Source organism: Rhinolophus sinicus, chromosome 2 (genome assembly GCF_057876585.1).
Source record: "Rhinolophus sinicus isolate RSI-liver-muscle chromosome 2, RSI-T2T, whole genome shotgun sequence".
Taxonomy (NCBI): Eukaryota; Metazoa; Chordata; class Mammalia; order Chiroptera; family Rhinolophidae; genus Rhinolophus; species Rhinolophus sinicus.
The window spans coordinates 85,068,260-85,083,200 of record NC_142502.1 but is presented as its reverse complement, the minus strand read 5'-3'; the positions used below and the strand labels follow the sequence as shown (position 1 = coordinate 85,083,200).

The following is a 14,941-nucleotide window of genomic DNA, read 5'->3' as shown; positions in this document are numbered from 1 at the left end:
TTTTGTTGTTGTGTACTGATAATCAATATACAATATACTAAAATAGGTGAGAAAATACTTATTGGTTTAAGAATATTATTTTTGTATGTGTAATAGTTAATGAAATTCAGATAGTTTGAAAATTATAATTTTGTATTTATAAACAATAAAAATACACCATGTAAATTTTCTTGTTTTTTTTTTTTTTTTAGAACAAGGCAAGAAGCAGATAAATAATTAAGACACAATAAGATGACTGAATGAACACTGTAATAATCAGAGTCCCAACATTCAAAATAGGAAAATTCTAGGAGTGCTTATTTACAAAAGAACTATTTTCAAAAGGATAGGCAGAGATTGTAGGGGCACCACAGGAATACTGCAGCACTTAGAGTTAGAAACAGCAGAGCTTCACAGCACAGACAGCAGTAGGAGCAGTTAATGGGACCCCGAATCAGAGTCTTATAGAGAAATCTACTTGGAGGGGAGCAATGACCTTTGGTGGAAAGACACCATCATCCCAAAATGATTACCAAGAGTGGAAGGAATACCCTGACCTTATTCTCCTGCCTCCTTCTGATCTGCTGGAACTTCCTGTTGGTAAAATTAAGCTTGAAGAAAGCAGAAATCAAGGAAACCACTTTATGCTGGGAATGGATCTCAAGGGGCAAATGGAAGGAATCTGGCTCAAATATATAAGAACAGAATTGGATGATTTTGAGAAAATTAAATGACATGATCAATGAGTGAATTATACTCCAGATATACCTTTTACTTCCAAAATAACAGTAAATCTTGTTTCATCATTATTTTCTTTTATTCCTCCCATAAGGAGGGTGGAAGGGTGAAGAGGGGGAACAAGCTTCCTCAGAGATTTAGAGTCTCAATGGCCTATAAATTGATTGCAGCAGGATGCCACACTTACAAATCTTTCTATGGTAAGCACCTGGCATGTATTTAGCACATAAATATTTACTGAATTAATCGAATAAGTGAATGAATCATGTTAAAATGTGAAGGGATTGATGTACATAAATCCCAATAGTAGAAATGGAAATCTATGCAACACAGATTGTTAATCCTAAATGGAACTCTTCTGGTGGTTTCTCATAAATCTATGTGAAACCAAGAAACTTTAATTCTGTAACACCCTGGCCTAGGTTTCAAAATTATTCCTTTAGGTAATCTCATACAATTCTCTGCATATCTAAACATACAATAGGCCCCATGTTTTCAATTTATTTTATGGTAAGATGGTTCTCAAAATATATCATTACTAATTTCTCCAGTTTTCTGTGGGGGTTATATTGTAACATATTAATCTCCAAATGAAAACAGGATGATTTGTTGGAATCAATCAGTACTCAGACCACCCCACAGAAATAAATCTCAGCACTTTCAGGAGAGCCAAGGGAGCCTTGTTCTTTTGGCCTCAACTTGGCTCACCCAGAGAGGGATCATCTTTAAACAGCAGAGTAAAAAATCAAAGTCCCTTAGAAACCTAAAATCTGTAGCTAAATCCATTTGTAAGTCAGTTTTCACTTGACTGAAAACACTGCTCTCTATTTAATTCACACTCAGAAAACCTATATCCTCAGGCTAATTATGAAGTCATTCTTCTCTGTCCTTCCTTTTTCCTTCTCTCTGTTTTTCCTCTATACCAGGAGACATCTATAAAACATTCCCAAATGATATAAACAATTATATGGAAAAGGAAGGTGGGCCACACGTATGTGTATAATTTTCAACTTCTTTATAGACTTTCTGATAAAATCTAAGGGGATTTTTTTCCAAGTTTATGCATTCTAACTTGAACATAGTTATGACAACAATATCACATGTATCATAGATGGAGGAAGAAATCAAGGAAAAGGGAGGAGGGCAAAGGAAGAGAGGAATAGATGGAGAATAGGAGGAAGGAGAGACAGGAGGGGAAGGGAGCAGTGGGAATGGAGACGGAGAGGGAATTTTCTTCTTCTTATCCAGTCATAGTTCTTAAATCAGATTCTTCACATCAAAGTAATAAAGAAAAAAATGGAGAAAATGTGTAATAGAAATGATATGTGCCAACTCTTCTAGAATCTTAACTATATCATGATCGTCATTTGTTGGACTTTAAACTAGACAAGAAAAGGAGCTTTTATAATACAGGAATATCTTACTGACGTAGGTGAGCTTTAAGGTAAAGATAGAGGCACTCAGGGGAAAAGATGTAACCTCCATGTAAAAGAGAGACCATGGGCTTTGAGGTCAGAATACGTAGGTTTGAGTTGTGACTATGACTTCAAATATGTCTTCTAACGAAAAAAAAAAAGAAATGATTCTGATCAGTTACACAATTAAGTGGCTATAAGATGAGTTAAAAACAATTACTGAGGTGAAGCTTATCTTAGAACTGATAGAACTTGTTCTGTGGTTTTTCTGTAAGAGGACATTATGTGATGAAGAAAAACACTAAACAATAAATAAATGAGATTAGTATACATAACCTATAAAGACTCTTCCAGTATGTTCCAAGGACTCGGATATCCAGCTGTGTTATTTCTTTAAATCAAAAGATTTATTTCTTTAAATCATCTTTGGAAGGCTGCTTCCATTAATCAATCCACATACAGCTAACAGTCCTATAAAGCAGTTCAGTGTAGCTCATTATCAAGCTGTATATTTTGACAACTAGTTTGTCACGATATGAAATATGAATATATTGAATATATTGTTTAAAGCTAGACATTCTTTGGATGATTGAAGTTTTAATGATGAGAATTTAATTACACACTTTTTTATTTTATTTTATTTTTTGTTAAATTTATTGGGATGCCATTGGTTAATAAAATTATATAGGTTTCAAGTGTACAGTTCTATAATACATAATTTGTATATTGCATTGTGTGTACAAGATTTAATTTTTTTTCTTTTTTGTTTTCAAGCATACATGTCTTAGTATTTTTTAGATGCTGAGATTGGTAGAACATAGTGAAAAAGTGTGGGAAAGATAAAAATGTCAAAGTAAGAAAGAACTAGATAACACAGGCCCTGATCAGCGATGATAAGAAATTTCATTTTAGTCTCAGAGCTGCATGAAGCAATTAAAAAGTTTTAAGCAGAGGAATATATGGTCTGAACTATTATTTCCATATTGTTTTAAAAGCCTATTAACTCACGTGCTAGACTACAAATGTTATAAGGGCGATGGCAGGAAACTTGTCTTTTTTTTTTGTTAATCCTCAACCATCTAACATAACGCCTTATGTAAGATGTATGGTATTTGCTAAACTAACTAAAAGGACTTTGTGATTGATTCATAGTACTTATGGGACATGTGGTAAGCACTACCCCTCAACGCTCCCTGCCTCTTAATATTCACACCCTTGTATCATCCTCTCATTTGAGTGTAGACAGAACCTATAACTTGTTTCTAACCAACAAAATATGTCAAGTGTGATGAAATATTATTTCCATGATTAAGTTAGGTAAGATTATAAGTTCCATCTTGCTAGCTGACTCTATGTTGCCTCCTTGTCTTGTACACTTTGATGAAGCAAGATGTCATGTTGAAGAGATCTCCACATGGCAAGGTATAGGCAAGAGCTAGACAGAAACTGAGACCTTCATCCAACAGTCCTTAAGAAATTTAATTCTGTCAGTTCTCCATCTGAAAGCAGCTCCTTCCTTAGTTAAGCCTTTGGCTGAGACCTTAGCCCTGGCTGACATCTTGATTGAAGCCTTATAAGACACCCTGAAGCAGAGGAACCAGCAAAGCCACGCCCAAACTCTTGACCCTCAGAAACTGTACAGTAATAAATGTATGTTGTTTTAAGCCACTATATTTTTAGCAATTTCTTATATAACAATAGATAAATAGTATTATGAGGAGGGGCCCTCAATTCACATTAATTCATTCTGCTCTGAGAATGTCTTTTACATACAGGTGTAAAAGACATTTACATTCAGGCGCCATATTTGGGTTAATAGACCAGACTACACTATTAATGAATCCATGGGTAGTCTCCTGACTTCAGCTGGGCCATTCAGAATCTGTCTCCCAAGAATGTAACAGTTGGAAAAGAGAGACAATGGAGTAAAGGTAGTCACATTACTGGTGCCACTGTAGAAAAATGGTTGAAATGAGATACTACTACAGTTGAGGATATAATTCAATAAACCATATTTCAATCAATGGCAATGACAAAGTAGGTGAATTTCAAAGAATCTCCTACAGATTTAGACCAAAACAAACAAACAAATAAACAAACAAACAAAAACTAGAATTTATCTACCCAATCTTTTAAATCATAATTCAGGTGTAAGATAATTTCAGACATTTATAGCCCATAACCAAAGCCTTTCATTTTATATTAAGGGAAGAGTTAAGTTAAATTTGTGGACAGTGATTTTTTTGTTGTTCTTAACAATTTTCATTGTGGACAATGAAATTTTGGAATAAGGATACATATACCTAATCCTGGGAGGACGGTTAAAGAAAATAATCAGTAATAGGAGTGTAAGGTGGAAGTGAAGGATGACTGAAATTACTTATAATTTTGAGAGAATAATATGAAAAATGCCGAGGTACCTTCTTTCTTTTAGGAAACAAAAAATAAAGGAAGGATAAAATTTGATTTAAAAAGCTTTTTCTATACCTGTAAAATAATTAGATTAAACAGAATACCTTCCTAACCTCCTTTAAAGTTATAATTTTTTATGACCCTACTACAGAACACACTGTAAGGAGAAGAAAAAAAGTGGGAAAAACCCACTATTAATTCTGCTGTCACTCCTTCCTCCTCCAGAAGAGGACAGCACTTAGGAACAGGATGGAAGACCCAATTCAGTAGGCCTTTTTAAGTTCTTGGAAGCCCAGTTACATTGAATATTACATATACACCAACTTAAAAGAAAGAGATGCTTGGATCCAAGACAAACCCAGATAAAATATTTAGAAATCTATTTTTTTGGTATAACGTAAAGATGTAAGCTTGAATTGTTATTTACTATGATCAATCCTGCATCATCCATCAACACAATTTACTAATACACAGAAATCACCAACAACCTAACGGGCGCTTAATATCAGTTTCCTTTATAAAAGAAGCAGTATTTTTGGTTCAGAGTTAGGCATAAAATGATACTCAAATGTCACTGTGAATTCCAGGCAGGAGGAGGCAGCAGTCAGTCTGACTTGAGACTCTAATCTGATTAGCATGGCATTCCTTGCTGGGTGGTGAGAGCATGGAAATTTGAATAGCCACTTTCTTTGTCTTAAATGTGCATGCATTATCACAAGAGATGGAGAAACTGACTTGTAAGTTGAAATAAGATGCAAGATTGTTTTTCTGTGTGGTCTTTCTTCTTGCAGTCTAATTCAATTTACAAAGTCTACCAAAAACAGCAAAGAACAATGGTAGAACTCTGAGTTATTTCAACCCTTCTTTTTTCACCCCTCAGGCTATACACAGACATAACCAGCAAAACCTAAATTGTGCCTTTCATTGCGGAGAGGATGCCTTACAGAAAGTCTCATGTGTGGGTTTATGGTAGAATTTGGCCCAATATCCCGTCTTAGGTGGATCCAGTTTGTTTGTTATATTGTTTTTTTATTTTATTTTATTTTTTGGTTTAATAGCCATTACCTTAACTATCATTTGTGTCTGCTAGCATATTCTAAAAAAGACTAAAATTATGCAAATAATTTTGAAAATAGATATTAAGAATTTATTCAGCTCAGGAACATTTTTCTATAGTATATAGGTGTATATGTATTTTAATCATCACTATCTTGTGTTTATGCAAATAGATGTTACCTGTAGGTAAAGGTTTTAGAATGTCCAGTTATTTAAGGGATCCATTGTTAAAATAACTCAAGAAGAGAAAAATAATTTTAAAAATAAAAAAACAAAAAACTAATTCAAGTGTAATATAATTCAAGTATAAAAATTGTGAGGCAGAATTCTGAACTTTATGACTGCTACTTAAGAAAAAAATTAAAATTTTTGTCAATTAAATAATTGTACTTTGGAAAAGTGTGAACAGTTGGCTATATAGATACAAGAAAAGCAGTTTAATTTATATAAAAAGTTAAGAGTCAGCAGTGAAATAAAATAATCTAAATTGTTTGTATAACAGTAAAAATTATAGTGTAGCAAAGATACTGAATACTGTATTAGAGTTTAAGAGACTAAGAATTAGACTAGGACTGGTAAATAGCTTCAATTCAAGTAACAGGACCTAGAACACTGTTGAGAATGAGTTATGAACCATAGCTGGATTCAGCAGGGAAAATACTAATTAACAATTTCTCCTTAGATAATCATGGAAAGAAGTGTGTTTGGGGTTAGAGGGAAGGAGCGGTGAATGTGTGGCATTTTTGTCCTAAGAAATAAGAAATATTGCTTACAGCTAATTAGCTATGTGATTTTCCCCCAAGACCTTTTTCAGTTTTATTATTTATAATACAACAGAGTTGGACTATGTTATAGCCAACTGTAGTAAATCTGTGTAAATTATACTCATGTATTTTAGGATAAATTCTTAAGATAATTGATAACATGAAAACATTGTAAATATTAGGTTGGTACAAAAGTAATTGCAGTTTAAAAGGTTAAAAACATTGCAAAAACCACAAGTACTTTTGCACCACCCTAATGTATAACTCTACTTGATGCTTTTTATAAAACAATTAAGTGAAAAGACATAATTCAGGATTGTCATAACATTCAACTCAAGAGCCTGTTAGGAGTTATGCTTACAGGGTAATAGGGTAACATTACAATTATACTCCACAGATGGATTTACTAAAACAAAATGTCAGTGTTTCAAAAAGAAATCATTGTGTATTGTTTTCAAACCAGTATCTAGAATAATGCCATGAAGAAATCTCATGAAATTAACAACATGAGCATTGAGCACAGTTTAGAGATCTGACTATGAAAAGTGCATCTACTCCCTCAACTGGTGTGGCTTACATACCACACATCACAAATTGGAAGGCACTATTAACAACAGATGGTTTTTACAAAACAAATCCATTAATATTCTACATTCAAACTTAAGAAAGGAAAACAAGATGTTATGAAGATATGAAATGAAAGAAAAGCTGTATTGACCATGGCAAGACATCTTAATATGGAGTGCTTTAAATAAAACCTAAATCCTTGGTATATATTGATCTGTGTTAACTTAAACCTAAAATTATGACTCCAATATATTGAAACCTTACTAATAGAATGGGGAAGGGGTCTCTATTACTTGGATCTCCTTTTTTTGGTTCTTCTATAGCTGAAAAGAGTTGAAAATGATTTTAATATTCAGAGAGAAAAATCCAAATATTGAAAGCGAAAAATCTGTACTGCATGCATAAACTAGTTTGAAACAGCTGGAATTCTGCTTCAGCAAATCTTTGATTTTATGTAAGCATGGACAAGATTCAGGATTTGTTAGTTGGGAGAATAACAGACACATTCTTGCAAAGGTAAACTTTTTCTAATTTCGAAAAGATCTTCATAAGTACTAACACTTACAAAGGAAATAATTTTCCCTTCTCTTTATTCTTTCTTATGCGAAGACATCTGAAGGTAAATTTAAAATTCAAGCCAACTAGAGCAGAGAAAGACATATGCAGCAGATAACTAAGTTTCCTTGTATGGCACGTTGGTAAATAATGGTAAGAAAGCCAAAGAGGAGAGTTATAAAAGCTGTTATTTTCCTCTGAAGTCTTAAATATAATAGATTGTTTCTCACATAAAGTTCTTGAGCCCACTAAGAGCAGGACAAAGCATACTCTCTGGAGTAATTCTGACTCTAAGAGGCAGAATTTTACTTCTGATGTAAGATTAAATGGTAACTGATAATATTTGTAGATTCATGAGCAGTGAAGAAAACTGTACATAGGTATTTGTCTTATTAAATAATTCTTTGTACAAAGTTTTCATAATGTACCTTTGGAAAAAAAATATTAACATAATTTTCATCAAAATTCATTCCTTTTATCACAGCAAGAAAGTTGTAGCCAGGCATATCATAACGTCCGGCCATAAGCATCATTTCTCTCTCCTGCAAAGTGAGCAGAGGTGATATGAGCCACTTCCTGATCTAGGTCTTGTTTTGACCTTGAACAGTCATGATTTTTTCTACCTTCCTGTGAGCTGGCACACACACACCTATAACTCAGCTTTTACCATGCAGACAAGAACAATGGCCTGGGGAAAGGTGGAGAAAGAAGGAAGGAAGAGATGTGGGTCTCGGGATGACAAACATGGAGCAGAGAAACCACAACAACCTGAACTCTTTGTTTCTCTAAGGATTCTTCTGTGAGAGAGAAATACATTAATTTTTTTAAGTCACATATTTTGGAAGCATCTTGTGTAGCAGCTTAAATTTTGCACCGTATTTTCTGTAGGTATTTTTACATTTATTGTGCAATGTCATATATATATATATATATATATATATATATATATATATATATATGTGTGTGTATATATATATATATATATATATATAATATACATATAATAAAACAGTGACTATCTTTGTACTCTTTATTCATAATAAATAAAACATTACCATAATGGTTATGGGTCCTGTGTGCTCTTTACCAATCAAAATTCTTCCTTTCTTCAACCTCTGAAGTAAATATCAGGTAGTCTTGAAATTATTCCGCATTATTCCTAGACATGTTTTTATAGTTTACTAAATATGTATGTTTCATTAAACAATATATGTATATTATCATTTGCATGTTTTATAATGCTATATAAATAATATCTTTATCAGCTGGAAATCTTAGTTGCAAATGCAAAAGAATCTACTTTGGTAAGTTTAAACAACAAAAAAAAGGAATTTATTACAGAATATTAAGTAGTTCATAGACTCTCCAGGGTTCTCAAAAAAGCAGAGTCTGAAACTACCCAGTCTAACTACATCACAAAAGCTTCTTTAATGAAAATGCCCATCTTCTAAGCAGAAACTGTGATGCTGTGGGATATAGAGAAAATATTTTGTGTATCTACACCATTTGGGCTTTCTGAATAAATTTTGCTGAAAACTTAGCCTCCTGGAATAAGATGGTGAGAGAATTCCAAAGGGATTCACCTAAGTCTGAAGGTATATGTTTATATTTCAAGAGAAAATGAGGCCTAGGACCTTGAAGACATCTGTACATCATAAAAAGCCAGAGAAATACATGAGGTTGTGGCCCCTGGAGAGATACACGTACATTCTAAAATGTTAGTAAGACCCCAGGATCCTTTCCTTCCCTTCTCCACAGAGCAAATATTTTTCTCTGTCCTTTCAGGAAGGGAAAGAGAAAGCAGCTGTCTTTCTTCTTTATATAAGGAGAGAATCTGTTTTTTGTTTGTTTGTTTGTTTGTTTGTTTTTTATCTTTCCCTCACCAATGGAGTGTCCAGCTACTTACGCAGGAGATTTCTTCATCTGGCTTCCACCATATCATCTCAGAGGTAAGGACCAAGGAAAGAGGGAAATCACACACTTGTTAATTGTAAGGAATAAATACAAAATCTGTCTCTGACCCAGGAAACCGTTTGTACACATTCAAAATAAAATTAATAAAGATAAATATTAAAATCCCAACAAGTGCTTGATACTTGCTAGAAATTCCAACACTGCTTCCCCCAAAACATTGTACTAACCAGCTACCTTAGGTCAGGTTATTGGGAAAATAGTTCCTTAGGCAGAGATTTCCATGTCGGATGTGTATTGGGAAATACTCTTAGGAACAACAGAGTGAGGAAAGTAACACTGGGTAGAGGGGGAAATTGAACTGTAATGAAATTGTAAACAGAGGCTTCAGTCAATCCCTTAGACAGTTCCGGACATTTAGAGTTGTCCCAGATTTAGATCAAAAGGTTGGACCCTTTAGAATTGGCCAGTCTTTGAAAACAAGATGTCTCTAGGGAGAGGGTTTCCTTTGGTGGCTCTCCATGGGCAATTCTGGAGGCAGACTCAGCTGAGAGCTATCAGAAGCAATATCCTGGCAACTTCAAGATCTGGGCAGTGCCCCATGGGAACTGCCACCAGATCACTTCCTCCAAATGTAGCCAGTGCTCACTTCTGAACCCAAGGCCTGCATGAACGTATCTGATGGGAGGAAACCTTCAGAAATACGGTGATCAAGAAAGGCATATCAAATCCAACTGTATATTCTAACAAAGACCAACAAAGTGGTTCCCTGTCCAGGATAAAATGTGTCCATTATACTCAGTCTATCACCAGTTGTCTGCCAGTTCTCCATGCTATGCAACTGCATTTGGGCAGGACGGAGCAGAGGTGGGAAGGGCAGAGATGTCAGGATTGGGTGCTGCCGCTAGAAACCAAGGCACTTAGCAGTGGCAGTAGCCTGGTCAACTTTTATGAAGGGGCATCCATGTTGAGCTATAAAATCCCCATATTAGCAAATATCAATAGTTATTTCAGACTGATGGTGAGAGCAGATATAGACATGACACAGGGGAATAAAACAACATTTCCTTATCTAAGTAAGGATTAACTTACCTTACCATAGAAAGAAGTTAGTACAATCAGAATATTGTAATCAGAATATTGCAAAGAGATTGGCAATATTATCCTTTAACAGATTTTGGTATGAGTTTCCATGTTGTCCTGAAAAAAAAAAAAAAGAGAGAGAGAACCATTGCAAGTGAAAAACCTGATTGAAAGCTATGTCAAACTTTCTAGAAGCTCAAATGCTACCATTTTAGCCCAATCTCATATATATATATATATATATATATATATATATATATATATATATATATATATATATATGCCTGATACACACACACACACACACACGTCTGGAAAAGTTTTCTACACATGCTAATCTGGATATGTGTCAGAAACTACACCATGTAAGCCAGGCAGACTTCATCAAACCAAGTGCGACATGATATAAAATTTGATAATGGAATAGAGTATAGTTCAATCAGAATGTTCATTTTCAATGGCTCATTTATCACCCTTGGCTTCTCTGGATTAAATGCTCTCCTGAAATGAGAGCTAAGAAACTGGATGAAAACAATGGGAGTCATACTAACAGATCCTATTCCTATTGACTTTGAAGGTGTACTGCTGTCTCTTCAAGAGAAAGCCAACTCTTTCAGATCCAATTATTAAAATGAGCTGGAAGGAGAGGAAGTATTTTCCCAAGTACCAGAGGATGTGTAGATTTGCTCTGCCAGAAGACTACATCTTCAGTGGAGTCACCACTTGATTAAACTTACATTCATAACCCTTATTCTCCAAGATCCAAGTATGACAGGTGAGGCAAATGAGTCTGTAGTAAAGACAACCACACCTGCATCTGTTAAGTTTTAATAACGTAGTGGAACTAATCTCTATGTTTTCCTAGGGATGCAGTGTTTCTTCAGCTTATATTTTGGTGAAATACTAAATAGGGAACTAGTATTTTGGTATCTACCACTTGGCTCTTCTCCCATAAAAGTCTTTATGCCATTTTGGAAATTTGCTAAGTATGGCTAATCCAGTAATATACTTAGTTGATAGGATGAATAATGGAAAGCTGTGTTTTCACATCTGATAGGCCCACTGTGACGTGGTGTTGAGCCAAAATTCCATTTATCACCTAACCTCAACACCACTATGACAGGTGAAACACAAATATGTTCTGGGTATCAGTGTCACTTTTCTTTTGCTGATATATCAAATTACCATTGGTTTAGAGGCTTAAAACAATGTCCATTTATTATGTCACTGTTCAGTGGGCCAAAATCAAGACGTTGCTTTCAGGATCAATCTGGTTGTTGACAGAATTTAGTTCCATGCATTTGTTGGACTGAGGTCCCCATTTCCTTGCTGGCTGATATCCATGGTCATTCTCAGCTTCTGGAGGTCACCTGCATTCTTTGGCCCATGACCCCCTTCATCTTCAACACCAACAATGGCTGATCAACTTCTCATGCTTTGAATCTCTCTGACTTTTCCTTCTGATGCCTCTCCCTCTGTCTTCCTGTGATGGTACTGCAGTGTACTTTCTCAAGAATATCTGTTTTTTCAGTCTAGAAGCTCTGAGTATGTGAGCTAACCACAGGTTGGGAAATTGGTAATATGTCAAGCCTACATATGTGGCCAAAAAGGAGTTATACTATTGGAAAGTGGCATAATATAAACTTGGCTAAAACAAATCTCTAATCTTAATGAAGTTGTCAAACATCAGTTTCCTATAATAAAGTAATATCTCAAATAATGTATATAATTTACAGTAATTTAAGTTAATTTCAACTTTAGCTTAAAAGAGGTTGTACAATATAAACTAGAGAAACAAGACTATATATGTGCTGTTACATGTTTACATTTTGATGCAAATATGTGTACTACTACATGTTGTGTTTGTGTATATGTGTGTGGTTTGACAATATATGAATAACAAGCTGTAGGTATGGACACAGAAAATGTTTAGTATCACATGCAATCTAAATAAAATAATGACTTGTATTTAAAATATGCACATCTATTATTGTATTTCATATAAAAAAAGTAGTATGGTTCACATAAATAATTAGGGTCAGTTGTGTATTGACAAACCAAAGACTTTATTAGATAATTTGATATTTTTAGACAGAATACACATTTGGTAGTATGTAATAGATTCCTAAACTAAGCTAGAAATTTATTTCTCTGCCTTGCAATAGTCTGGCCATGAATGGTCCAGGGTTGGTATAAAGAATCTATTCCACCAAATCATTTTGTTGGTCTGCTGTCCCTAGCATGTTGTCCTTATCTATATGGTCTAAGAGGACCTGCTACCATGTCCACGTTCCCTAAAGAAGGATAGAGGAAGGGGACAAAAGAGGGCAGTTTCTCTCCCTTCGTGAGCACAGCCTATGAATATCCCACATCACTTCTGACCATATCCCATTCATTACACGGCCACACAGAGCTGCAAGAAAGTCTTGGAATATAGCCAACACTAAGACTGATTACATTTCTTAAACAACTGCTTAGTTACTGTCCTAAGCCCTTGATGTAGGATTTTATTTTAATTTAATCTTCACAACTAATATTAGGCCTACTTTACAACGGATTTGTCTGAAATTACAAAATTGGAAAACTAGAACCAGAGCTCAATTTCCCTGATCCCTTGTTCTTTTCTCTTGCATGCTATTGTACATTACTGACAGTATGATGATGTTTGCGCTTAGGGCAGAAGGGGTATACACATGTAATGTGATGTAGTCTTAAAAACTAGGAAAGACATACCAGGGACGTCTTTTTCAACAAGTGATTTAGGCAGAACACCAATTTGGATGTCTTCAGACCCTTCCATTGAGAAGAATAATAAACACGGGAGGCCATCTGATCTATAAATAATGTTAAGCCTGAAGATTTTTGCAACTAAGTTCCACACATGAGAATGAGCATCTCTGAATTTCATGACCAGATGTTGATTTGATGATGCCAACTGTAACTGTGCCTTTTCAGTCTCTGTCTGGAGCTTTCTATCCAGCACAAGTTCCTGTAGCACACGAGGTACTTTAGCAAGCTCTCTGTTGACATTGCCCGAGAGATTTCCCTCTGCAGTGCACAATAAGCTTCCACTTAACCAGCATGATTTCAGTTGCTGGTGAGACATTTAACAACAAGAATAGCAAATACTTTATCAGACAGTATATCATAATGTAGAAAGAAATATGGTACAGAAAGACATGTAATTTATGGGGAGCATAATATAGTTCAGGAGTTGATGTGGGACAGAGGTGACAGTTTATAAAAGTGATAATGAATTTAAATATATTTTTTAACAATTGAGCAACTGTAGTTTGTTAACCTTGTACTTTTATGATGACAGAGAATTTAGCCAAATATCAAGAGTCAAAAACTCACCGAGGAAATCTTGGCAGATGAGAAACGGAAAACTCATGGCTCTGAGTAGGAAGGTTGATATAGAAACACATTCAAAAGCAAACCATCCTGCTAAGAGAGCTCCATCATCTTAGATGCCTTTAGATACAGAAATGATTCCATATTTCCAAGCTGTTCTGTTTCCCACTTCTAAAAAGAGAAGAGAGAAAAGAATGGCAAACTGCTGTGCAAGCTGGGACAAATTCTTTTCCAGTGAAGGAACTGTCATATATGACATCTCATAGTTCTTTGGTGGCCTTTTACCCTCATAGCAGAAGGGAATGCAACTAAAAATACAGAATTTCTCCTTCTGCAACTACTCATCGCTCCATGTCATGGGAACAATCCCATCTTTTACAACACTTTACCCTCATGTAGCAATTATCAAAAGTGGTAAATGGGTTAAACATTTGTGAAGGGATACAAACTGCTTGATCTGAGCACAGAAGCCTTCTAGAATGAAAGATGGAACATTTCGTGCCCCTGGCTCCTAAGAGTTTATTGGCTTCTTATATAAGATACAGAAATAGACTGAACAGATTTTGTGGTCTCTAACACAAGGTCCAAAAAGGTTTTTAAGAGACAAAAGTGGAAGATTTTGGCATGATCCGAGCAAATCTTTAGCTACACAGATGGCTACTCAAAAATCCTTGTGTATTGTGGTTTGACATTTTCGATTAAAATCTAAGTTCAGAGTTCATCTTCAGAGGACTGACAGGGTCTTTATCCCATACTTTCAAGCCGAAGGTTCTTCAGTGAAGAGCAATTGTGCAGGCAAATGGGGAAGTGGTAGAAGCCAAGATGCTGTGACATTATCAAGATGTTTCTTACCCCTGTGCATTTCTTCAGAGGACATAGGAGAGCCTTTCCTCTGACAATGACTAGATGAATCATTTTGAAGTGAAGAAACATTTCCTGTCCGGGACAAACCCAGAAGGAAAAAGGGAGAAGGGCAGTGGGTGTGGGGTGGGGAGAGAAGGAAAGGGAGGAAAGTGCTCCAAAGGAAACACCCCACTTGAGTTTCTGGAATTTTACCCAGGTGGGGGCAGAGGGCACCTAGGGCCAGCCAGCCCCTCCTCTCATCTC

General features: G+C 35.3%; 1 long non-coding RNA gene across 2 annotated transcripts in view; it reads right to left on the bottom strand.

The window, feature by feature from the left end:
• Positions 1-13,996, bottom strand: part of LOC141571874 (uncharacterized) — a 32,962-nt gene extending 18,966 nt beyond the window's left edge. For both annotated transcript variants that reach the window (XR_012496929.2, XR_016020301.1), the window contains exons 1-2: positions 13,838-13,996; positions 9,393-10,597 (exon numbers count right to left, since the gene is read on the bottom strand). This is a non-coding gene — a long non-coding RNA (uncharacterized LOC141571874). The remainder of the gene's footprint in view (positions 1-9,392; positions 10,598-13,837) is intronic.
• Positions 13,997-14,941: the final 945 nt, after the last annotated feature.